The 18,902-nt window shown below is 35.1% G+C and overlaps 1 long non-coding RNA gene across 1 annotated transcript in view; it reads left to right on the top strand.

Moving 5' to 3' along the window:
• Window positions 1-18,902, top strand: part of LOC128249803 (uncharacterized) — a 489,384-nt gene that overhangs the window by 375,579 nt on the left and 94,903 nt on the right. The gene's annotated exons all lie outside the window — the stretch shown is intronic.

Here is an 18,902-nt window from a genome sequence, read left to right on the forward strand (position 1 = left end):
CATATAAAAAACATATGTATGTACACTATGTGTGTGCCTATGTAAAGTTAACTGATACAACAATAAAGCCATTCCTTTCAACATACATCAGCCTATCCCAACGCCTCATCATAAGTCATCTCTCTTTCTTTCACATCCTCTCTTTCAGTGGTGGAGGCTCTTTTATACTTTAAGTTACATGATTTCAACCCAGTGGTTGGCAAGTAAAACAAAAAGAAAAATGCAAAGTTTGAAAGCACACTTTAGACTTACTGAGAGCAAAACAAATGCAAGTGGAAAATGAGTTACTTTTTGAAAGTAACTCTGCTCCTACAATGCATAACAATTATCTGTAAGGTACCAGTGAGTGATGGGTCAAAATGATTGTAGTGATACTGAGTAAAGTGTCAAGTGGATTCCATTTTCTATCTCTTATATCTAATATCTCCAGACATAAGGAAATTCCTGAAGTAAATCTAGTGGCATATACCTCCATACTGATGCTGACATCAGATAGCTGAATACTGAAAAGATGTCTCCACAACTTGGGAGACATCTGCATCTATGATGCATGACAATTGCTTGTACTGCACCTCATCTGTAATGTACCAGTGTATGATGTGTTGAAGCGATCGTAGTGCTTTTGAATAAACTGTCTTGTGAATTCCGCCTGCCTTCTCTGTTAGCCTACCTGGGATTTCACTGCATTTCTCATGTGTCCATAGTTTATACAGTATACACACATGGCATTCCTACAAGTTCCTTGTCTACTTATTGGGCATTACCATTCTTGTGATGTTAGCAAGGTTTGATTCTTTTCTCCTACTTCAGAATACTTTAGTCATTGTCAAGGAAATTTTGAAGCCTCTCAATTCTAGGTTTTGCTTCCACACCTGGAATTTCCTCAGTAAATTCTTTGCCGATTCATATATATGACCTTGATCATCAGTCTAGGGGAGCTAACAAAGGTTGCTTATCTTAAACTCTTCAATTAATTACTTGGCAGAATATTGTGAACAGAAGCATAGTGAGAAGAGAGCCCTGATTGATAGTACCTGAACCCTGGATTTGTTGCAGAACTTATTGATAACTCTCACTTTGCTGATTGTGCGTCTTTATATGGCTTGTATGGGCCTCACAAGTGATTCATCTAGACTTACTCTTCTGAGAGTCCACCAGACCATCGAGCAGGGAATCCTATTGAAGGCTTTCTTTAGGACGACAAATGTCAGTAATAGTGGCTTACTCCTCACTAAGTATTTCCCATGTAGTGCACCACTCAGAAGATGACATCATTGATACTTCTCCCAGTCATTTCATCTAGCCTAATTCTCATTATAATCTGTTGCACTATAACTCTTTCTATAACTTCTTTAACTTGATTTAACACTTTGATACCTCTGTAATAACTTTTTCTAAAGCTAACATCTTTGTAGCAACTAAGAATGCATCTGCTTTAACAGTCACTAGTTATCGTACCTTTCTGGACCACATGGTTGCCTATGTGGGATATTGACCAATACTGTACAGTGCAGGATATTTTAAATATTTGTGATGTCTCCTGATGGAATAGGTGCTTTCTCCGTATTCATATTCTTAATTACTCTATCTACCATATTGTTGTTAACTTGAATGGCTGGTCTCTCAGTAGGGGTAACTTGCAGTAGATCTTTCTCTTTTGCATTCTTCTTATTCAGAAGACTCTTGTTAAAACTTCCACACCTTTCTACTTTTAGCTCCACTATAATTCTGAATACACTTCTCACCAACAACATCTCTGTATTCTCTTGAACACTACCTTCTACCGCAAAATCTAGACTGCCTCATGCTTCTGATCACTATACTTTAGAATGTGTGTGTGTGTGTGTGTGTGTGTGTGTGTGTACATGCATTGTGTGTGTGTGCATGCACGTGTATGTCTGTGTGTGTCCATATATATATTTGCATGTATGTATATATACACACACATATATATGTATGTGAAGGCACATGGCTCAGTGGTTAGAGCGTTGAGCTTACGATCATGAGGTTGTGAGTTTGAATCCCGGACGAGGCTGCATGTTGTGTTCTTGAGCAAAACACTTCATTTCACGTTGCTCCAGTTCACTCAGCTGTAGAAATGAGTTGCAACATCACAGGTGCCAAGCTGTATCGGCCTTTGCCTTTCCCTTGGATAACACTGGTGGCATGGAGAGGGGAGGCCGGTATGTATGGGTGACTGCTGGTCTTCCATAAATAACCTTGCCCAGACTTGTGCCGTGGGGGGTAACTTTCTAGGTGCAATCCCATGGTCAAACTTGTGCCGAAGGGGGTCTCATATATGTATATATGTATACACACACAAACAAATTTTTTCATCCATCCATACATACACATATATTCATATGTTGTGTGTGAGTTATATCCTTTATTATTAGTATTAGTGTATGTGTACGCACATGCACTGTGTATTGGTGAGTAAATGCTTTATGGTTTGTAGCTGATATTGGCTTCTGTTTTTTTATACTCATGTGTATGGGTGTGCATGCACTAGTTGTGTTTTCTGAGAATGTGTACATAAGCATGAACATATCTAATATTCATTTACATTGTATAGATCAGTTGGTAGTATTGTGGGTCTGTAGATGTTGGGTTAGTACCATTAGCTAATACGTGTGCATGTATGTCCATCTAGTTGAATATGTGTATATGCACCTATATATTCTTTTCTACTCTAGGCACAAGGCTCGAAATTTTGGGGGAGAGGGGGGGCTAGTCAATTAGATCGACTCCAGTATGCAACTGGTACTTAATTTATCAACTCCGAAAGGATGGAAGGCAAAGTCGGCCTTGGCAGAATTTGAACTCAGAATGTAGCAACAGATAAAATACCGCTGAGCAGTTCGCCTGGTGTGCTTACATTTCTGCCAGCTCACTGCCTTATATGCACCTATATACTGCATTTCATGTTGGTTTGGGTAAGTCTTGATGCATTTTTGGACATATATGATTGACAAGTGTTTAGTGCTAGCTGTAAATTATGCACAGCTGAAAGTTTTCACATACTATTCACTGGTGTACAATTACTCAACATAACCTACAGATACAGAACTCTCAAGAACAACTCAATCACAAACATACTCATAATCCAGAAGGATAAAATAAACTTCTCTCATCTGCACACTTGTACAAATAGCTTGCATACTCAATTAACCTCAAAAGCAACATGTGCACACAAATGTACTGTATTTACATGCACAACAAAATGCAGACAAACACACTATAGTGTGTGAGATGATTATGTTTTTAGGATATTGTCATAACAGTAGTATTCTGCAGTATGTGTGGATGTGTGAAGTTTCATGTACTGATGGGGCTCTGGTGTAAATGGGTTAAACTTTGCCCTAGTAACAGTCTGTGTTCCTTGCATGTCCAACTGATCTTTCCTTTTTAGTACTTTTTAGCATTTTTGTTTTACTGCGTAGGCGATCTGCAGGTGTGGTGTATGTAAAACATGTGAGAGTGAGTTGTGTGCTGCTTTGTTAGTTATTATAGTGTATTTTGTAATTTATTGCAGAGTGATCAGGGGCACAAGTTATGTTGGTATCACTCGTCTATGATGAACATGATGGTGCTTCAAATTAGGGAAGATAATTACTTATGCTTTTATTACTATTTTATTTGAATTTACATTTTTCCAGAACATAAAGAATCATAAAAAAACAAAAATTACATCTTCTTCCTAATTATATTCTGGTAGGTATGTATGCCAAGTTACATTTATTTCCTGGTGCTATTTTTTTATCAGAAGGAATGTCAAAAATTGTGGTTCAGAGCTACTACTTGAGTTGAAATAATTTTTTTTTTCACTTTTGACACTGTATTAGTTGGAATTAACTAAGTCAGGTATTTCTTGCTTTCCCATGAGTAACTATGAAATAATCAATTATATTGGGAAATTTCAATGCTTGTTCCTTGCATTATTTCCTGTATTTCAACACCACATTATTTTAAAATTTGTTGTGATATTATTCTATAGACTGTTATAAAATGATTAAAGATTTTAGGCAAAGGAATTGGTATAGCCAGATGATATCTCTCACCTGTAATGGCTTTTTTTAAGTGGAGAAGGTAAATGTGAATTTGATCTGTACCAGATAAAGCCTGACTAAATTTAAATTAAAAGAATATTTCCAACATTATATACATAAGCCAATCCAATCACCCAATCTCAGATGAACTAACACTACATCTTCAAATAATTGACCACTCTCCCATACTGTAATACAAAAGTAATGATTAGCTATGAATCTGCTTCTTTTTCAATATCTCATATTTTCACTCTTGTGTTAATTTGACAAATGAATGAGAACACTAAAATATAGTCAGAGCCATGTCTAACAATTCCAGCTTGTGTTTTGTTTGCATGACCAATATGTGGAAAACTGAACAGAATGAAAATAAAACATATTTGTATTAATACTATTCTATATTTTTAAGATAAGGAATTATGTGCATTATCTACAATAGACAGATTGGTGTTCTCACTTTGCTTGTTGTTACCACTATATTTCGGCTGATGTACTCTCCAGCCTTCATCAGGTTTCTGGTGAAAAAAAAAAGTTTTTGACAGAGAACAGTACTAGAAAATGCAAAAATTAAAAGACACAACACATATACTAGGACACAATAACTTCCTAAGCAGACCTAATGCAGATATGAATGTAATATGGGAACCAGTATTAAGAAAAGATAAAATATTAAGTTTATGAGTTCCAAAATCCACTCTATAATTGCCTATGGGCATATAGCATAGTGGATAAGAGTGCGGGCTACTAACCCTTGGATTCCAAGTTCAATCCCAGGCAGGGACTTGGGAAATAATATCACCAAAAAATAACATCAGCACAAAAAGAATACTTTAGGAATGAGAATAGAGTACCTCAAATAAAGAGTTGGGTTTGAAATTCCACCAGAACACCTGATGAAGGCTGGAAAGTACATCAGCTGAAATGTTGTGGTAGCAACAAACAACGTGAGGACACCTATCCATATATTGTAAATAATGTATATTTGCATTACTAGTTGAGAAACACTATTTAGAGCTTAGTTTTATACAACTGTACATACCTAAAACATGTAGATCTGCACTCTGTAATGCAGACAATCATACAATAAAAATTGAATAACTGAATAATAATGATGATAATAACAATAAGAATAACAATAATAATAATAATAATAAATGTAGTAAGCTGGCCCAAAAGCACTACAAAAGGAGGCATGATAATGTGGCTAAGTTTGTCCACCGAAGGCTATGTGAAATGTACAACCTGAACAGAGCACAGAAATAGTATGAACATGAACCAGAAGGAGTCACCAAGAACAAGGAACATAAGATACTGTGGGATTTTACAATCTAATGTGACTCCCCAGTAGAGGCTCAGAGACAATATATTGTGGTAGATAAAAGAAACCAAGATCATAGATATTGCAATACCTGGAGATGCATGCATAAGTGACAAAGAACTAGAAGGGATTGAAAAGTACAGACGACTAAAAGATGAAATTGCAACAATGTGGACTATGAAGAGAGTGTCTATCATTCCAGTAGTTGTAGGAGCACTTGGAGCACTCACAACCAAGTTCGAGAAATATGTCAAAGAAATTGGAATTGACAAGAGAGTAGAGCAAACCCAAAAAACTGCTCTGCTGGGAACAGCAAGGATTTTGAGATTGGTACTTGGATATCAAATGTCTCCTATGGTAATTAACAACCGAGTATTTTATTGACCTCAAAAGAATGAAGAGCAAAAGGGCAAAAATTGAGCAGGTAGAATTTGAACTCACAATGTAAAGATGGACAAGCTGCTGCTGCTGCTACTACTACTACTACTACTACTACTACTACTACTACTACTACTACTACTACTACTACTACTACTACTATAATACTACTACTACTACTAATAATAATAATGATGATGATGATGATGATGATTCCTTGCAGAAGTACTGCTATACAAGCTCCAAAGGAGTAATATGATCACAAATGGATTCACCATAATACATAACTGGTATTTTTGGCATCATGCAAAATGACAAGAAATGTCAACCCTGACTGAATTGTTTTGAGAACATGTATCTACAACGTGAAAAATAAAAGTTAATTTATTTTTATTGCATCAAATCTACTTTCTATGATGTCATCATAGAAATATTAAACAAGTTAAAAATTGTATTAATTAAAATAGAAACCAACTTTATGATAGAAACCAATATTAAATGCTATAATCATTTCAGGTCCTTTTTAAAATTACGAATGCAGAACACATACATTATCTCTCTAGACCCAGCAGTCAATCAACAAATTTCATTTGAAGTTTTCTGAAATTAATTCTAAATCTATAAAGTTATTGATTATAGATATATTTATCATAGCTAAATCATTAGAATTAGTGGCATTTCGGAGTGAAACAGTTGGAAGAATAGAAATTTAATAGTTTTAATGAGATCATTTGAAGAATAGTATTGAAATCTCTTTCAAGAATGCTATGAATTTGTCTTTAGAATCTGATTCAAATAAAGAAATTATCAGAGCTACAAAAAAATGAGTTTTAACAAATTCACTTTCTTATTCTAAATATATTCTTTCCTTTTTAATCAAAAAGATAATGATCAAGAATATTTCTGCATGACTTTAAATCCTATCTTTTAATTAATTAGTAATGCATTATTATTACTATTATCATTATTATTATTATTATTATTATTATTATTATTATGTATTATTTACAAAATATTTTAACTTTCTTTCGTTGTTTGGGGATGGAGATTTGATATTTAAAATATTCAGTGTATAATTAAAATACTTTCCTCATATGAATAAATAAATACTGGCATTTTGTAGATTTTGATCTTAAATTATTATGAAAATTTTTATTTTAAAGTCACTTATTTGTAAAGATAAGCTCTGCAAGCAGAGTAACAACATTTTTATTTCATTTTTATCATTTTGAGTTCTTATCAGCAGAATATTTTTAATACTTAATAATAATTCTTTTTACAAATGAAATGATGAAATATTTAGAATGTAAGTAAAAGAAAAAAAATTGACAAATAAATGAATTTCTGAAATAAAAGAAGTTGGCACCAGAGATGGAAAACAGGAATTGAAAACCAATTTCTCTAAAGAAACAGAAGTGCTCAGAGAATCAGTGAAGTCACATTAGAATATTTGTCAATATTTTGTTTTGTGTAAATTTTCCAGTAAAGACCAATGAATAACATTTTATTGTAATTTCAAAACTAAATTCCATGTCTGTTCATTTATTTCTTTTCTTCAATGAAATATCCAACAGTAAAAATACTTTAAGCAGACAAATCTATGACTGTGTCCCTGCTTTTGAAATAAATAGCTACATTACTCCTCATATAAAGATGTGTTTTTTGGATCTTGGTGAACAATATTTTCATAGACCCTCAAAAAGCAGTTTAAAGTACAAGCAATAAAACTTAAACTTAATTGACATAAATGATAATTTTTTAATACTTCAGAATTAAAGTATCAAAGATATTTTTAATGTACAGTATATCTCTATATATAAGTATCAACACAGCCGAGTACTCCAACAAAATATTTATAAGTTTTACTGTGTTACTGCTGCTTGTAGTGATGAGCTAGCTGGGTGGATTAGGTAGCTGTAACACTGTTGGGAGTACATAAAATGCTACCCTCCATCCTCTTTAGTTGTCCTACGCACTATTGATTTGGCCATGTGTAGTTCATTGTGGAAAGACAACTGTATTCATATACTGCATTATTTTTGTAATTACCCGATCAAAAGTACTAAGGCTTCATGTTTCTTCATTTGTTTTATGGATAATATTTCTCCATAAATATTATGGAGAATAATGTCAATGCCAGATGCATTTGGAGCTTTGAAATTAGTTTTCCTTTTGAAACTTGCCTTATACTATTCAAGGTGATATATAAAAAAATTGTGCAGTACTTTCCTGACAGAGCTCACATGTGTTGCTTTTTTGTTCCAAACCATCTCTTTTGTAAATGGAAAAAATTTAACTTGGAAATTCATGAAAGAACAACTTATGCAAACAATGCAAAAGTTAACATTGAGCTTAAGCAAGAATTTTATACTATTCTTTTGAATTTTATAAGCAATCGTTCTTACAACTTTATTTTGTATATTTTGTGTGTATGTGTGTATTTATGTGTGTGGGTGTTATATTTGTATCATTTCAGTGACATGTGCAGCTGTTAATTATTTTGATTCTACTGACCCTACCTAGCACTTTACTATAATCACTGCAACAGTGTGTCAAAACTTTTTATTGTGCTGCTTTTTCACCCCTACCTACTGTACTTCTCTTGATCGAAGGATGTGAAATTCTGCTACAAGAAGAAAGTAAAGGCTAAAACTGTAGGAATCCATTTTATTTCCATATTGAAAGATTAATGGTGAACAGCTGAAAGTGTGATCTGTTGACAATTCAGAAAGAGGTAAGGAATTCCAACAATGGTATTGCAGCAAGAGCAGTAACAGAGGTAGTATTAGTAGTAGTGCTGAAAAAGAAGAGAACAACAATGCTGATAAAAAATAAAAATTGAAATACAAAGTATCATAGGAAAGAATTCTAATTTAAAAATAGTTGGCCAAAAGGTAAATTATAATGGAAGATGATGTTATTAGGAGAATCGATGTGAGGTACTTGAGTATTGATTTCAAATATCCCACAGTTGCTTCCTGTTTCAGTAACTTTTTTTTTGTAAATAAAAGTAAAACAAATGATAGAACAATAGTATTATTACTATAGTAGCAATATAGCAACAGGAACAGCAGTGAAAAATAAAGGTTAAATTGGATAAAAAGTGGGAAGAATGGAAATTGTGTAAAAAGACATTTGAAACAAAACTTCTGTTTCTGTTGAGGAAATGGTTTACTTTACTTGTAGAAATAACTAGACGACTGCAGCATGATTACAGAAAAAAAAAATAAAAAATGACAAAACAAATTTCAATATTGGTAAAAGATTTCAATACATGAAACAAGTAATATCTGTTGGTTTACTTCAATCGTTCTTGAAATGAGTTATTTTTACACGCATATATGTATACATTGCGGTGTATGTCTTAGACACACACACACACACACACGCGCGCACGCATGCATGCGCGCATATAAAATACATGCACATAATTTTCATCCCAGTTTCTATGCTGATATAGGTTGGACAAATTGGTCACAGTAAGAGTCAGCATGTATTTAAGAGTACTGTTCACCTGAGTAGGTCATGGAACCACATCTTTTTTATGTTTCATATTTGACTTGATTTCTTTAGCTGCATGTTCTTCCTTGCACCACCCACTTTACAAAGTGTATTGGGTGCTTCTTTTGTTATCAACACTACAAAAGTGTCATATCCTTGAAAAGACTCAAGGCTCACCACAACCTCACCACTTACCAGAATGCACAGGTTCTTTTCCATGTCACCTGGACTAGAGAAGTGAACGTTGTCGTTGGTATGACAAAAGGGGCCTGAAAACTTGTCTCTGCTCACTCTCCAGCCTCTTAACAGATCAAGAAGCATGAGCATTAGAGGCATGAAGGATAGTGTAAGGGAAGAAGTTTGATATTGAGAGTGATAGCAGTACTCACTATTCTGAGATGAAATATATGTTCAAGGCAAAATAGCTGAGATGATAGGGAGATGATAGAAATCTTTGTGAATTAGAAGATACTGACAGAAGTCTTGAAGGTGTGAGAGAAAAGGATCAAGAGTATAATGGCAGACAGAATGACATGGGATGATGACAGGCAGTACAGAGGATGATCAAGGTAGACTGAACTGGGCACAAGTAGTTCAATACAGCCGCCTACACATAATCTACATGTGAGTTGGAAGAGTTGAGTGATAAGGATAGTGGCTGGGAGAATAGAAAGTAGATGGGTTCTGTACCAATTAACAGTACAAGGGAATGACAAGGAGAAAGTTAGAACTGATACAGTAGCATCCTTATTTAGAGTGACTGGAAGTAATAAATGACAAGCAGAAGTGATCCACTGTCATCCACAGTTGCAGGATTTCTTCAGCTTTCATTTAGTTTGAGCAATTGATATATTTTCGTACAACTGACCTTCACTGCTCACATCACAAGCCGATTCTAATACAGTCTTTACTATTACTCACTACGCTTAATAAATTTTGCATTCACTTTTTTGTCTCCGCTCATTTGGGTTCTTTCCTTGGTGTATACTAGTATTACATGACTGATAAATCATTTTCACTGCATTTCTTTCTAGCCTTCATAGATCCTCTGTGTTCAAGGCTCATTTCTCACAACTATGCAAGCATCCCATATTTCACACAGTTCTTACAAATCATTTATCCTCATCAAGATCCCTCAGTGACCATCAGAACATAGAACAGGGAACCCTATTAAGTCCTTCTTTTTGTCAACAAAAGTTAGGTTGTAGTAGCCTATTCCTGGCTTATTTCTCCTGCAGCTGTTGCATTAGGAAGATGGCATCAGTAGTACTTTTCATGGCACAAAACCAAACTGCATTACATCTAATCTCCTCTCTAAAGCATCCATTTCAAACTGTATCAGTTGACAATAACACTGCTATGCCAGTCATTAGGTATAACACTCTCCTGTACTACTTGATCCACTATGCAGATGACCAGTCCATATCCCACTCTCCCAGATATTTTAAGCATCTTACTAAGGATTTCTAAATGACCAGATGCTTTCCTGCCTTCAAATCCTTAATCACACTATCTATCATATTGCTGTAAATTGGATTAATGGTCCTCATTTCTCCTCTTTTATTCTTTTACTTTTTTACTTGCTTCAGTCATTTGATTGCGGCCATGCTGGAGCACTGCCTTTATTCGAGCAAATCAACCCCAGGACTTATTCTTTGTAAGCCTAGTACTTACTCTATCGGTCTCTTTTGCCAAACTGCAAAGTTATGGGGACGTAAACACACCATCATCGGTTGTCAAGTGATGTTGGGGGGACAAACACAGACACCCAAATATATACACACACATACATACACACACACACATATATATATATATATATATATATATATATATATATATATATATATATACACATATATATACACACATATATGATGAGCTTCTTTCATTTTCCGTCTACCAAATCCACTCACAAGGCTTTGGTCGGCCCGAGTCTATAGTAGAAGACACTTGCCCAAAGTGTCATGCAGTGAGACTGAACCTGGAACCATGTGATTGGTAAGTAAGCTACTTATCACACAGCCACTCCTGCTCCTGTGTATATTCTTCATTCAACAGCCACTTGTGATAACACTTCCATGCATCTTTTCACTGTTAGTTTTACTATCATCTTTTGCAATGTTCTCGTTTTCTCTCACACACTGTCTTGCAATCTGAAATACTTCATGCCTCTGATCCACATATATTAGAACATTTGCAGTTATTTACTCTGTGCTTGTCTTCTTGCTAGATTCTCTTGACAACTTTTATCTCTTTTTGCAAGTTTGTATTGCTTTTCGCTGCCCACCTGTCTTTCCAAGTCTGTCTTTTAGCCTTCATGGCTTTCTCTACAGAACTATTTTACCTCTATGTCAGCCTATTTTTGGTCAGAACCTTGACCCAGCCATAGATTAGATCTGCCACACTCAGTAGGTTATCCTGTAGAAAATCCCAGTTGTCCTCTATGCTATTACTTTCAATCTCCTCTATCTGGTCATCCATGTCATTTGATATTCTCTAAATTGCTTCTTCTTGTTTTCTCTTTCAGCTTCCATATTCTCCTTCACCAGATTGTCTTCTTTACATATGTCTGCCTAATGCTTACTCTGAAGTCATAAACCATTATTTTATGCTTGGTGGTGCACTTTCACCAGGGATGGCCTTAGCATTCACAGCCATCAGTCTTTATCTTTACCTAGAAAGAGTGCAGTCTGTCTGGTTACTATTTTCATTTGATTTGTAGATTATAGGACAGCTTGATGGATTCTTGAAGTAGATGCTGCAGATGATAAGGTAATACAGGATGTTCAGGCTAAACTTGACAGCCAGCTTGCATAAAGTAAAAAAAAACAAACACAATATCCCATCCAAAAATAAATTATAAATAGATTATAACTGGGAGATAATGTTTTACTCAAAATAGCTGTACTTAGCTTCCACCATGGCCTGAAAGCAGCTTTGGAACCTGGTGCATGTGTTCCTTACTGTGTCCCTGGGAAAATCTTTAAGTACCTCCTTGATCTTGATCACCAGCTTGGCCTTGGTGCTATAGACAGAGCAGCTGGTATCTTTCTCAACCGCACCCTACACATAGTATTCTATGGGATTACAATTGGGGGAATTAGGAAGCCAGAGATTGGTGCTGGTGAAGTTGTAGAAATTCTCTGACAACCACTTCTGACTCTTTCTGGAGTTATGGCAAGGAGGTGAACCCTGCTGCCACACATATCCTTTGAGAGTTATTTTTTTCTCTTTTACAAATATATTCAAATTATCAACCATTTCTTCATCTTATTCAGTACCAAACTAATACAACTTTTCTCTCCTGTCCTTCCTTTGTGTATGTTTGTGTGTGTGTGTGTTGAGTATACTTGAGTATTTTTTTAATCCACTCTGACTAGAAGAGATCAACTTGTACTTGTACAGAATTGCCTCCTAGGTTCAGACTCTCCTAGATTACCACTTCAGACAGTCCTAGATTATCATTTCAGATAATTTCAGATTTATTTTTTTATATACTTATTACATACATAATGCATGTGAGTGTATATGTATGTGTATTCATAGCTTTTTTGCTTCAAGATCCACCATTCTAAAAAATAATTATTTCATATTCTCTTGAAGTATTTAAAAATTCTTGACATCAGCAATATACATATAGTGCATGGGTAGCTGTGGGGTAAGAGGTTGGCTTCCCAACCATGTGGTTCTGGGTTCAGTTCCACTGCAGGACACATTTGCTGTTTTCTCTTTTAGCCCCAGGCCAACCAAAGCTTAGTGAGAGGATTTGGCAGATGGAAACTGAAAGAAGCCGATTGTATATGTATGTATGTGTGTATATTTGTGTTTGTCTCCCACCGCAACTTGGCAGTTGGAGTTGGTTTCTTTACATCCCCTTGACCTACTGGGTCTTCACTTGTTGAGCCTTACTGATGAGATGACAAAGGATCCTGACACCTGGCAGTTTGCTGTGCTTGAGAAGATATGCCAAGCATAGAAGATGGACATTGAATAATGATGATGATTCATATATATAATATATACAAGTGTGTGTGTGAATAAACACACACACACACACACACACACACACACACACACACACACACACACACAAGACAAGTTATAAATAATGGGCATTACATACTTTTCCTTTATTAGAGCAAATTTGCCTTACAGCTGTTTCCAGTAGTCATTATAGGTATGTTACTGATAGATTTACTCAATTGGTCTATTGATCAGTTGAGGAAAATTGAACAACCTAAAAAAATTAATGCTACTTTTGTGAGAGCCATTTCTGGTTATAGCAAAGTAGAACACTGAAAGAATGGTGAGTGCATGGAGGAGGGAGGAAAAGATGGAAAGATGCAAGTAGAATAGAGAAAAAGAGGAAGATAGGTTACAGAAGGGTGAAGAGAAGTAAGGAAAGAATAGAGGAAGAGGTCACTTAATAGAAGCAGGAGTTTAGGAAAAAAAATGACAGTCATAGCATTAGTGTTTGTAGTCAGGTCAGCACACACGAACATATTAGTATCGATTTTAGGTTAGATATTCTCCAAATGTTGTGTTGAAATTTGATATGGGCCATTTATACACATGGTCAACCAGAGTTTTTAATATTTGGTCATTGGCACTATCAAGCATAGTGGGGTTATTGCACTAGATGATGAATGAAATATCGGTGGTAATCATATTTTGATGTAGAGGTCGAAAAAGCTCTGATTAGCTAGGATATATGAGAGATGTGAGGTAAAGTCAAGTTGAGTTGGTGAAATTAACCTCATTACATGAGTTATAAAATTGATGGATTAAAATTTGGGATCTGTTCAATTTGGCTCACAGATATTTTAATTAATTTTTTTAACCAAGTAGTTTGAAACTTCGTATACTGGTGGAATGTCTCACCTAGAACACGGTTTACTTCGAACATTTTTGACAAAATTTCTTATTTTAGAACTATTTCATGTTAAAGTTGTTGTATTTGGCCAATCAATGACATGTATTCATTGAAGAAAAATACTGCTGTTTGCATCAATAATCAAAGAGGAACAACTTCCGAGTCATCTCTACTAAATGTCACCACTCTGTTCTATTTTTTTTTTTTACTGCCTGTGTTGCATATTACACACTTTATTATTTTTTTTTTTTGGTTCTTGCATTAGAGTAACCAGTAAACATATAGAGTTATGGGTCTGCAGCTAGCTTTTTGTTGTTGACATGTATGTAGTTTCAAAATACCTTATTTTACAACTATGAGATGTATTGTCATTTTTATGATTTTTATCTTACTATAATCAACAACAAACACATTTTGTCAATATAAATTGGATTAAATATAACATTATCAAAACATGAAGGTAAAATAAAAACAAATATGCTGTGTTTTCTTCCAGGCACCAATGTACTATAGTCGTAAGCCGCACTCTGAATTTTCCAGGTAAAAAATAACGGCTTATATACCGGAAAATATAGTAATTGTAGTGGCAGTGACAAGTTTGCACGCTGGTTGCTAGTGACTGTCTGCCAGTAGGGAGAGAAATAGTTAGAAATGCAGGGTGCTAACTAGAAAGGATAATTGGCATTATCTTCGCCTGACATACAAATAGAACAGAGTGGTGACATTTAGTAGAGATGACCCGGAAGCTGTTCCTCTTTGATTACTATCGCAAACAGCAGTAGCATTCTTCAACTTAGTATACATTGTTGATTGGCTAAGATTACCCAAATATGACAACTTTAACACAAAATAACTTTTAAAATACGAAATTTTGTCAAAAATGTTCAAAGTAAACTGTGTTCTGGGTGAGAAATTCCACCAGTATATGAAGTTTCAAACTGTTTAGTTAAAGAAAAATTAACTAAAAAATCTGTGCACCAAACTGAACAGATCCATTAAAATTAAAATTTCTAAATTTAGCATTAAAGCAAACTAAATATTAAAAGAATCAAATAATTTTAAGAAATAATAGGTGATACTAAGACAATAATGATGATGATGACAACATCAACGTCCACAGCACTAATAATTATATAACACACACATACACACACACACTCACAAACACACATATATGTATATAAATATATATATTCATTTATTCTTTTACTTGTTTCAGTCATATGATTGCAACCATGCTAGAGCATCACCTCGAAGGGTTTTAGTCAAAAAAATAGACCCCAGAACTTATTTTCTAAAGCCTAATACTTATTCTATTAGTCTCTTTTTGCCAAACTGCTAAGTTACGGGGATGTAAACACATGAACATTGGTTGTCAAGTGGTGATAGGTGACAAACACAGACACAAAGACACACACATGCATGCATACATACATACATACATACATACATACATACATACATACATACATATCACCATCATCGTCGTTTAATGTCCGCTTTCCATGCTAGCATGGGTTGGACGATTTGACTGAGGACTGGTGGACCAGGAGGCGACACCAGGCTCCAATCTGATTTGGCAGAGTTTCTACAGCTGGATGCCTTTCCTAACGCCAACCACTCCGAGATAGTAAAATGACAACTGACAAGAATAGAACACTGGTAGATGAACCTTTTATTGTCAAAAGCAGTAAAACTAACATTATCAAGAGTGCCACTGCTCAAATCTTAAAACTCCTTCATAGGTTGCAAATAAGATTTGAAGAAAAAAAAAATGAGTTTGAAAGAAATCAACAACACAGATGTATAAACTTCAACAGCTTATTCCAATGCACAGTTGAGCAAGAGGAAAGTAATTTCATTGAAGTCTAAACAATAAATGATGCAACAGTAGGCAGTCATACAGAATTGGATGAGCTTCTGATAACAAACTGGTTTACCTTACGTTCTCAAAATTATACTCAGTTACTTCAACAGGAGTAACAGAAAGCAAGGCTTAATATTAACCAGTAATCCTTTAACTATAGTCATTTGTTTCAAATACATTTACAGCAACGGTCCAGCAGAGTTGTGGAAGCAGATAAAATATTATTTTTGGAGGGATGTAAATTACATTGGACATCATGCAGCATTTGAAACATCACACTCAGGGAAAAAGCTTTTGTTACATTACACCAACAATGAGTTAATGTAATCATATCACTTAAGTTTTATTTCTTTGATCAAAGGATCACCAGTAAAGAATCTATCAGCCTCACAATCATAATTTGGACAATCCCTTCTTAACATCCAATAAATACTGAATTAAAGGCAGTAATATACATATTTTCAACAATGCTGTAAAATAACCAATCAGTTAAATGCTATTTTTTTTGTATTAAGTAAGCAATCAAGTTCTAAATTTCTCAGTCTGGTTGAACTACGATAAAGACAGTTAGAACATTCATTTAATATATATTGATCACAGATCAACTATAACAATATTTAGAAATCCAAAACGAAAACAAAAAAAAAATATTGTTTACAAAATATGAGAACTAAAGAGCAGCTCCCTAAGAAGTCAAGTATGAAACCAATGTTTGAGAGATGTGTGCCATTACAGAAAAAAAAAAAAAGACTAACTTCTAAATCAAACATTTTGCTTTCCCCCATCGAGACCAGGAAAAGGAAGTTATTCCTCAAACAAACTGAAGAGTGAAGTAAATGTCACAAACATAATGGAAAAGAAGAGTTAAGAACACAAAAAAACCCCAAAAAAACCCATATATATATATATATATATATATATATACACATACACACACACACACACACACACACACATATGATGGGTTTCTTTCAGTTTCCATCTACCAAATCCACTCACAAGGCTTTGGTTGGCCCATGGCTATAGTAGAAGACACTTGGCCAAAATGCCAGGCAGTGAGACTGAACCCAGAAACATGTGGTTGGGAAGCAAGCTTCTTATCATACAACTATGCCTGTGTCTACACACACACACACACACACACACACACACACACACGTATCATCATCATCATCATCATTTAACATTCATTTTCCATGCTGGCATGGGCTGGACGGTTTGATAGGAGCTGGTCAGCTGAAGAGCTGCCCAGGCTCCATGACTGTTTCCACATGATTTTGACAGTTGGACACCCTTCCTAATGCCAACCACTTTACAGAGTGTACTGGGTGCTTTTATGCAGCACTGGTGCAGGTGCTTTTATGAGGAACCAATATGGGTGCTTTCATGTGGTATCAGTATGGGTACATTTTACATGGCACGAGTACTCACGAGCCCACAAGATTAGGAATGCTCGGCTGAATGCACAGGGATGCAGGGGACATGCCTGTATACAAGCACAACCCTGATCTTGCTTAGCTTGACATGTCTTCTCAAGCACTGCAAACTGCCAGGAGTCTTGGTCCCCAGTCATCCTCTCTTTGCGACCTAATGTCTAGTGTCTGAAGATCGTTTTTTCCTACTTCATCCTACGTCTTCCAGGGTCAGCCCCTTCCACATGCTCCCTCCACAATGAGAGATTGGGACCTCTTGATGCAACTGTCTCCATTCATATGCATTACATGTCCATAAACACCCCCCACACATATATACTGTATATATAAATACATAAAAACACATGCACATATATATATATATATATATATATATATATATATATATATATATATATATATATATATATATATATGGTGGGTGGTTGACATCTGAGAAATTGCATTTCTAGAAAGTTTACTTTGTGGAGCTACTTAAAGTAGCTAAGCATGTACTGTGAACTGAAAATAAGATGATTGTATCAGGTTTCTACTGCACTGCAAGCACATTTTGCATATTTTGACATAAATTACGTGTAATTATTTTTCAGACATAACAGAATGCTTACTTGGGCAATCCCTTCAAATATGTTATGCAAATTTTCTAGTGCAAAGGCAGCATGCTGTAGTCCAATATGTGTTATCCTTCAAGAAACCTTTCTTTACTTGAGGAAAAAATTGTGTTCAGATAAAACTGCATTTAACGGAAATAATTTCTTTAGTTTGAAGGAAGAGAGAAGATAGCCTGAGAAAAATAGCTGTTGATTTGAAGATTTCCAAGTTTACAGTGGAATATATGTTACAATATGCCTATAACAGCAGAAGAAAGCGGAAGGAAGACCTGAAAGGTGAATGAAGATTACTGTGTCCTGTGTACTGGCAGCCAGAGAAAAGGAATCAGTAGGGAAGGTGAAGAATAAATCTGAAAGAGATGTAAATATTTGAACAATTTGAAGAATGTTGAAAGAAAATGCATACACGTATAGGAAGGCAAAGAGGTAAATTCATTTAAGCAAAAAATATATGGAAAGGTTAAATTAAACAAAATTATGATTAACTACTGTTGATTTTACCAAAGTAATTTTTACTGACAAGAATCGATTTAAGTTTGATGGACCTGACAGTGGGTGCTCTTGGTGATACTGAACAAAAGACAGGTGGGTGAAGATGGCGTGATGGTATGGGGCATGGTCTTTCAAAGTTGATATTTTTGGTTAGGGTGACTGATAAGAAGGCAGAACAGCATGAGTTACAGCCAGCTGTTGCAAATGAGAGCCTTGCTCTGTATTAGAGAATAAGTGGGAAATAATTTTGTCCTCCAACAGGATATTTGCAGCATTCATGTGTCAAAAGCAATGAAGGAATGAATGCAAGACATGAAAATAAGTCTACTGGAATGGCTGGTGAGATGTCCAAACTTGAACTTAATTGAAGATATATG

This window comes from Octopus bimaculoides, chromosome 18, assembly GCF_046866305.1.
Source record: "Octopus bimaculoides isolate indiv1 chromosome 18, ASM4686630v1, whole genome shotgun sequence".
Taxonomy (NCBI): Eukaryota; Metazoa; Mollusca; class Cephalopoda; order Octopoda; family Octopodidae; genus Octopus; species Octopus bimaculoides.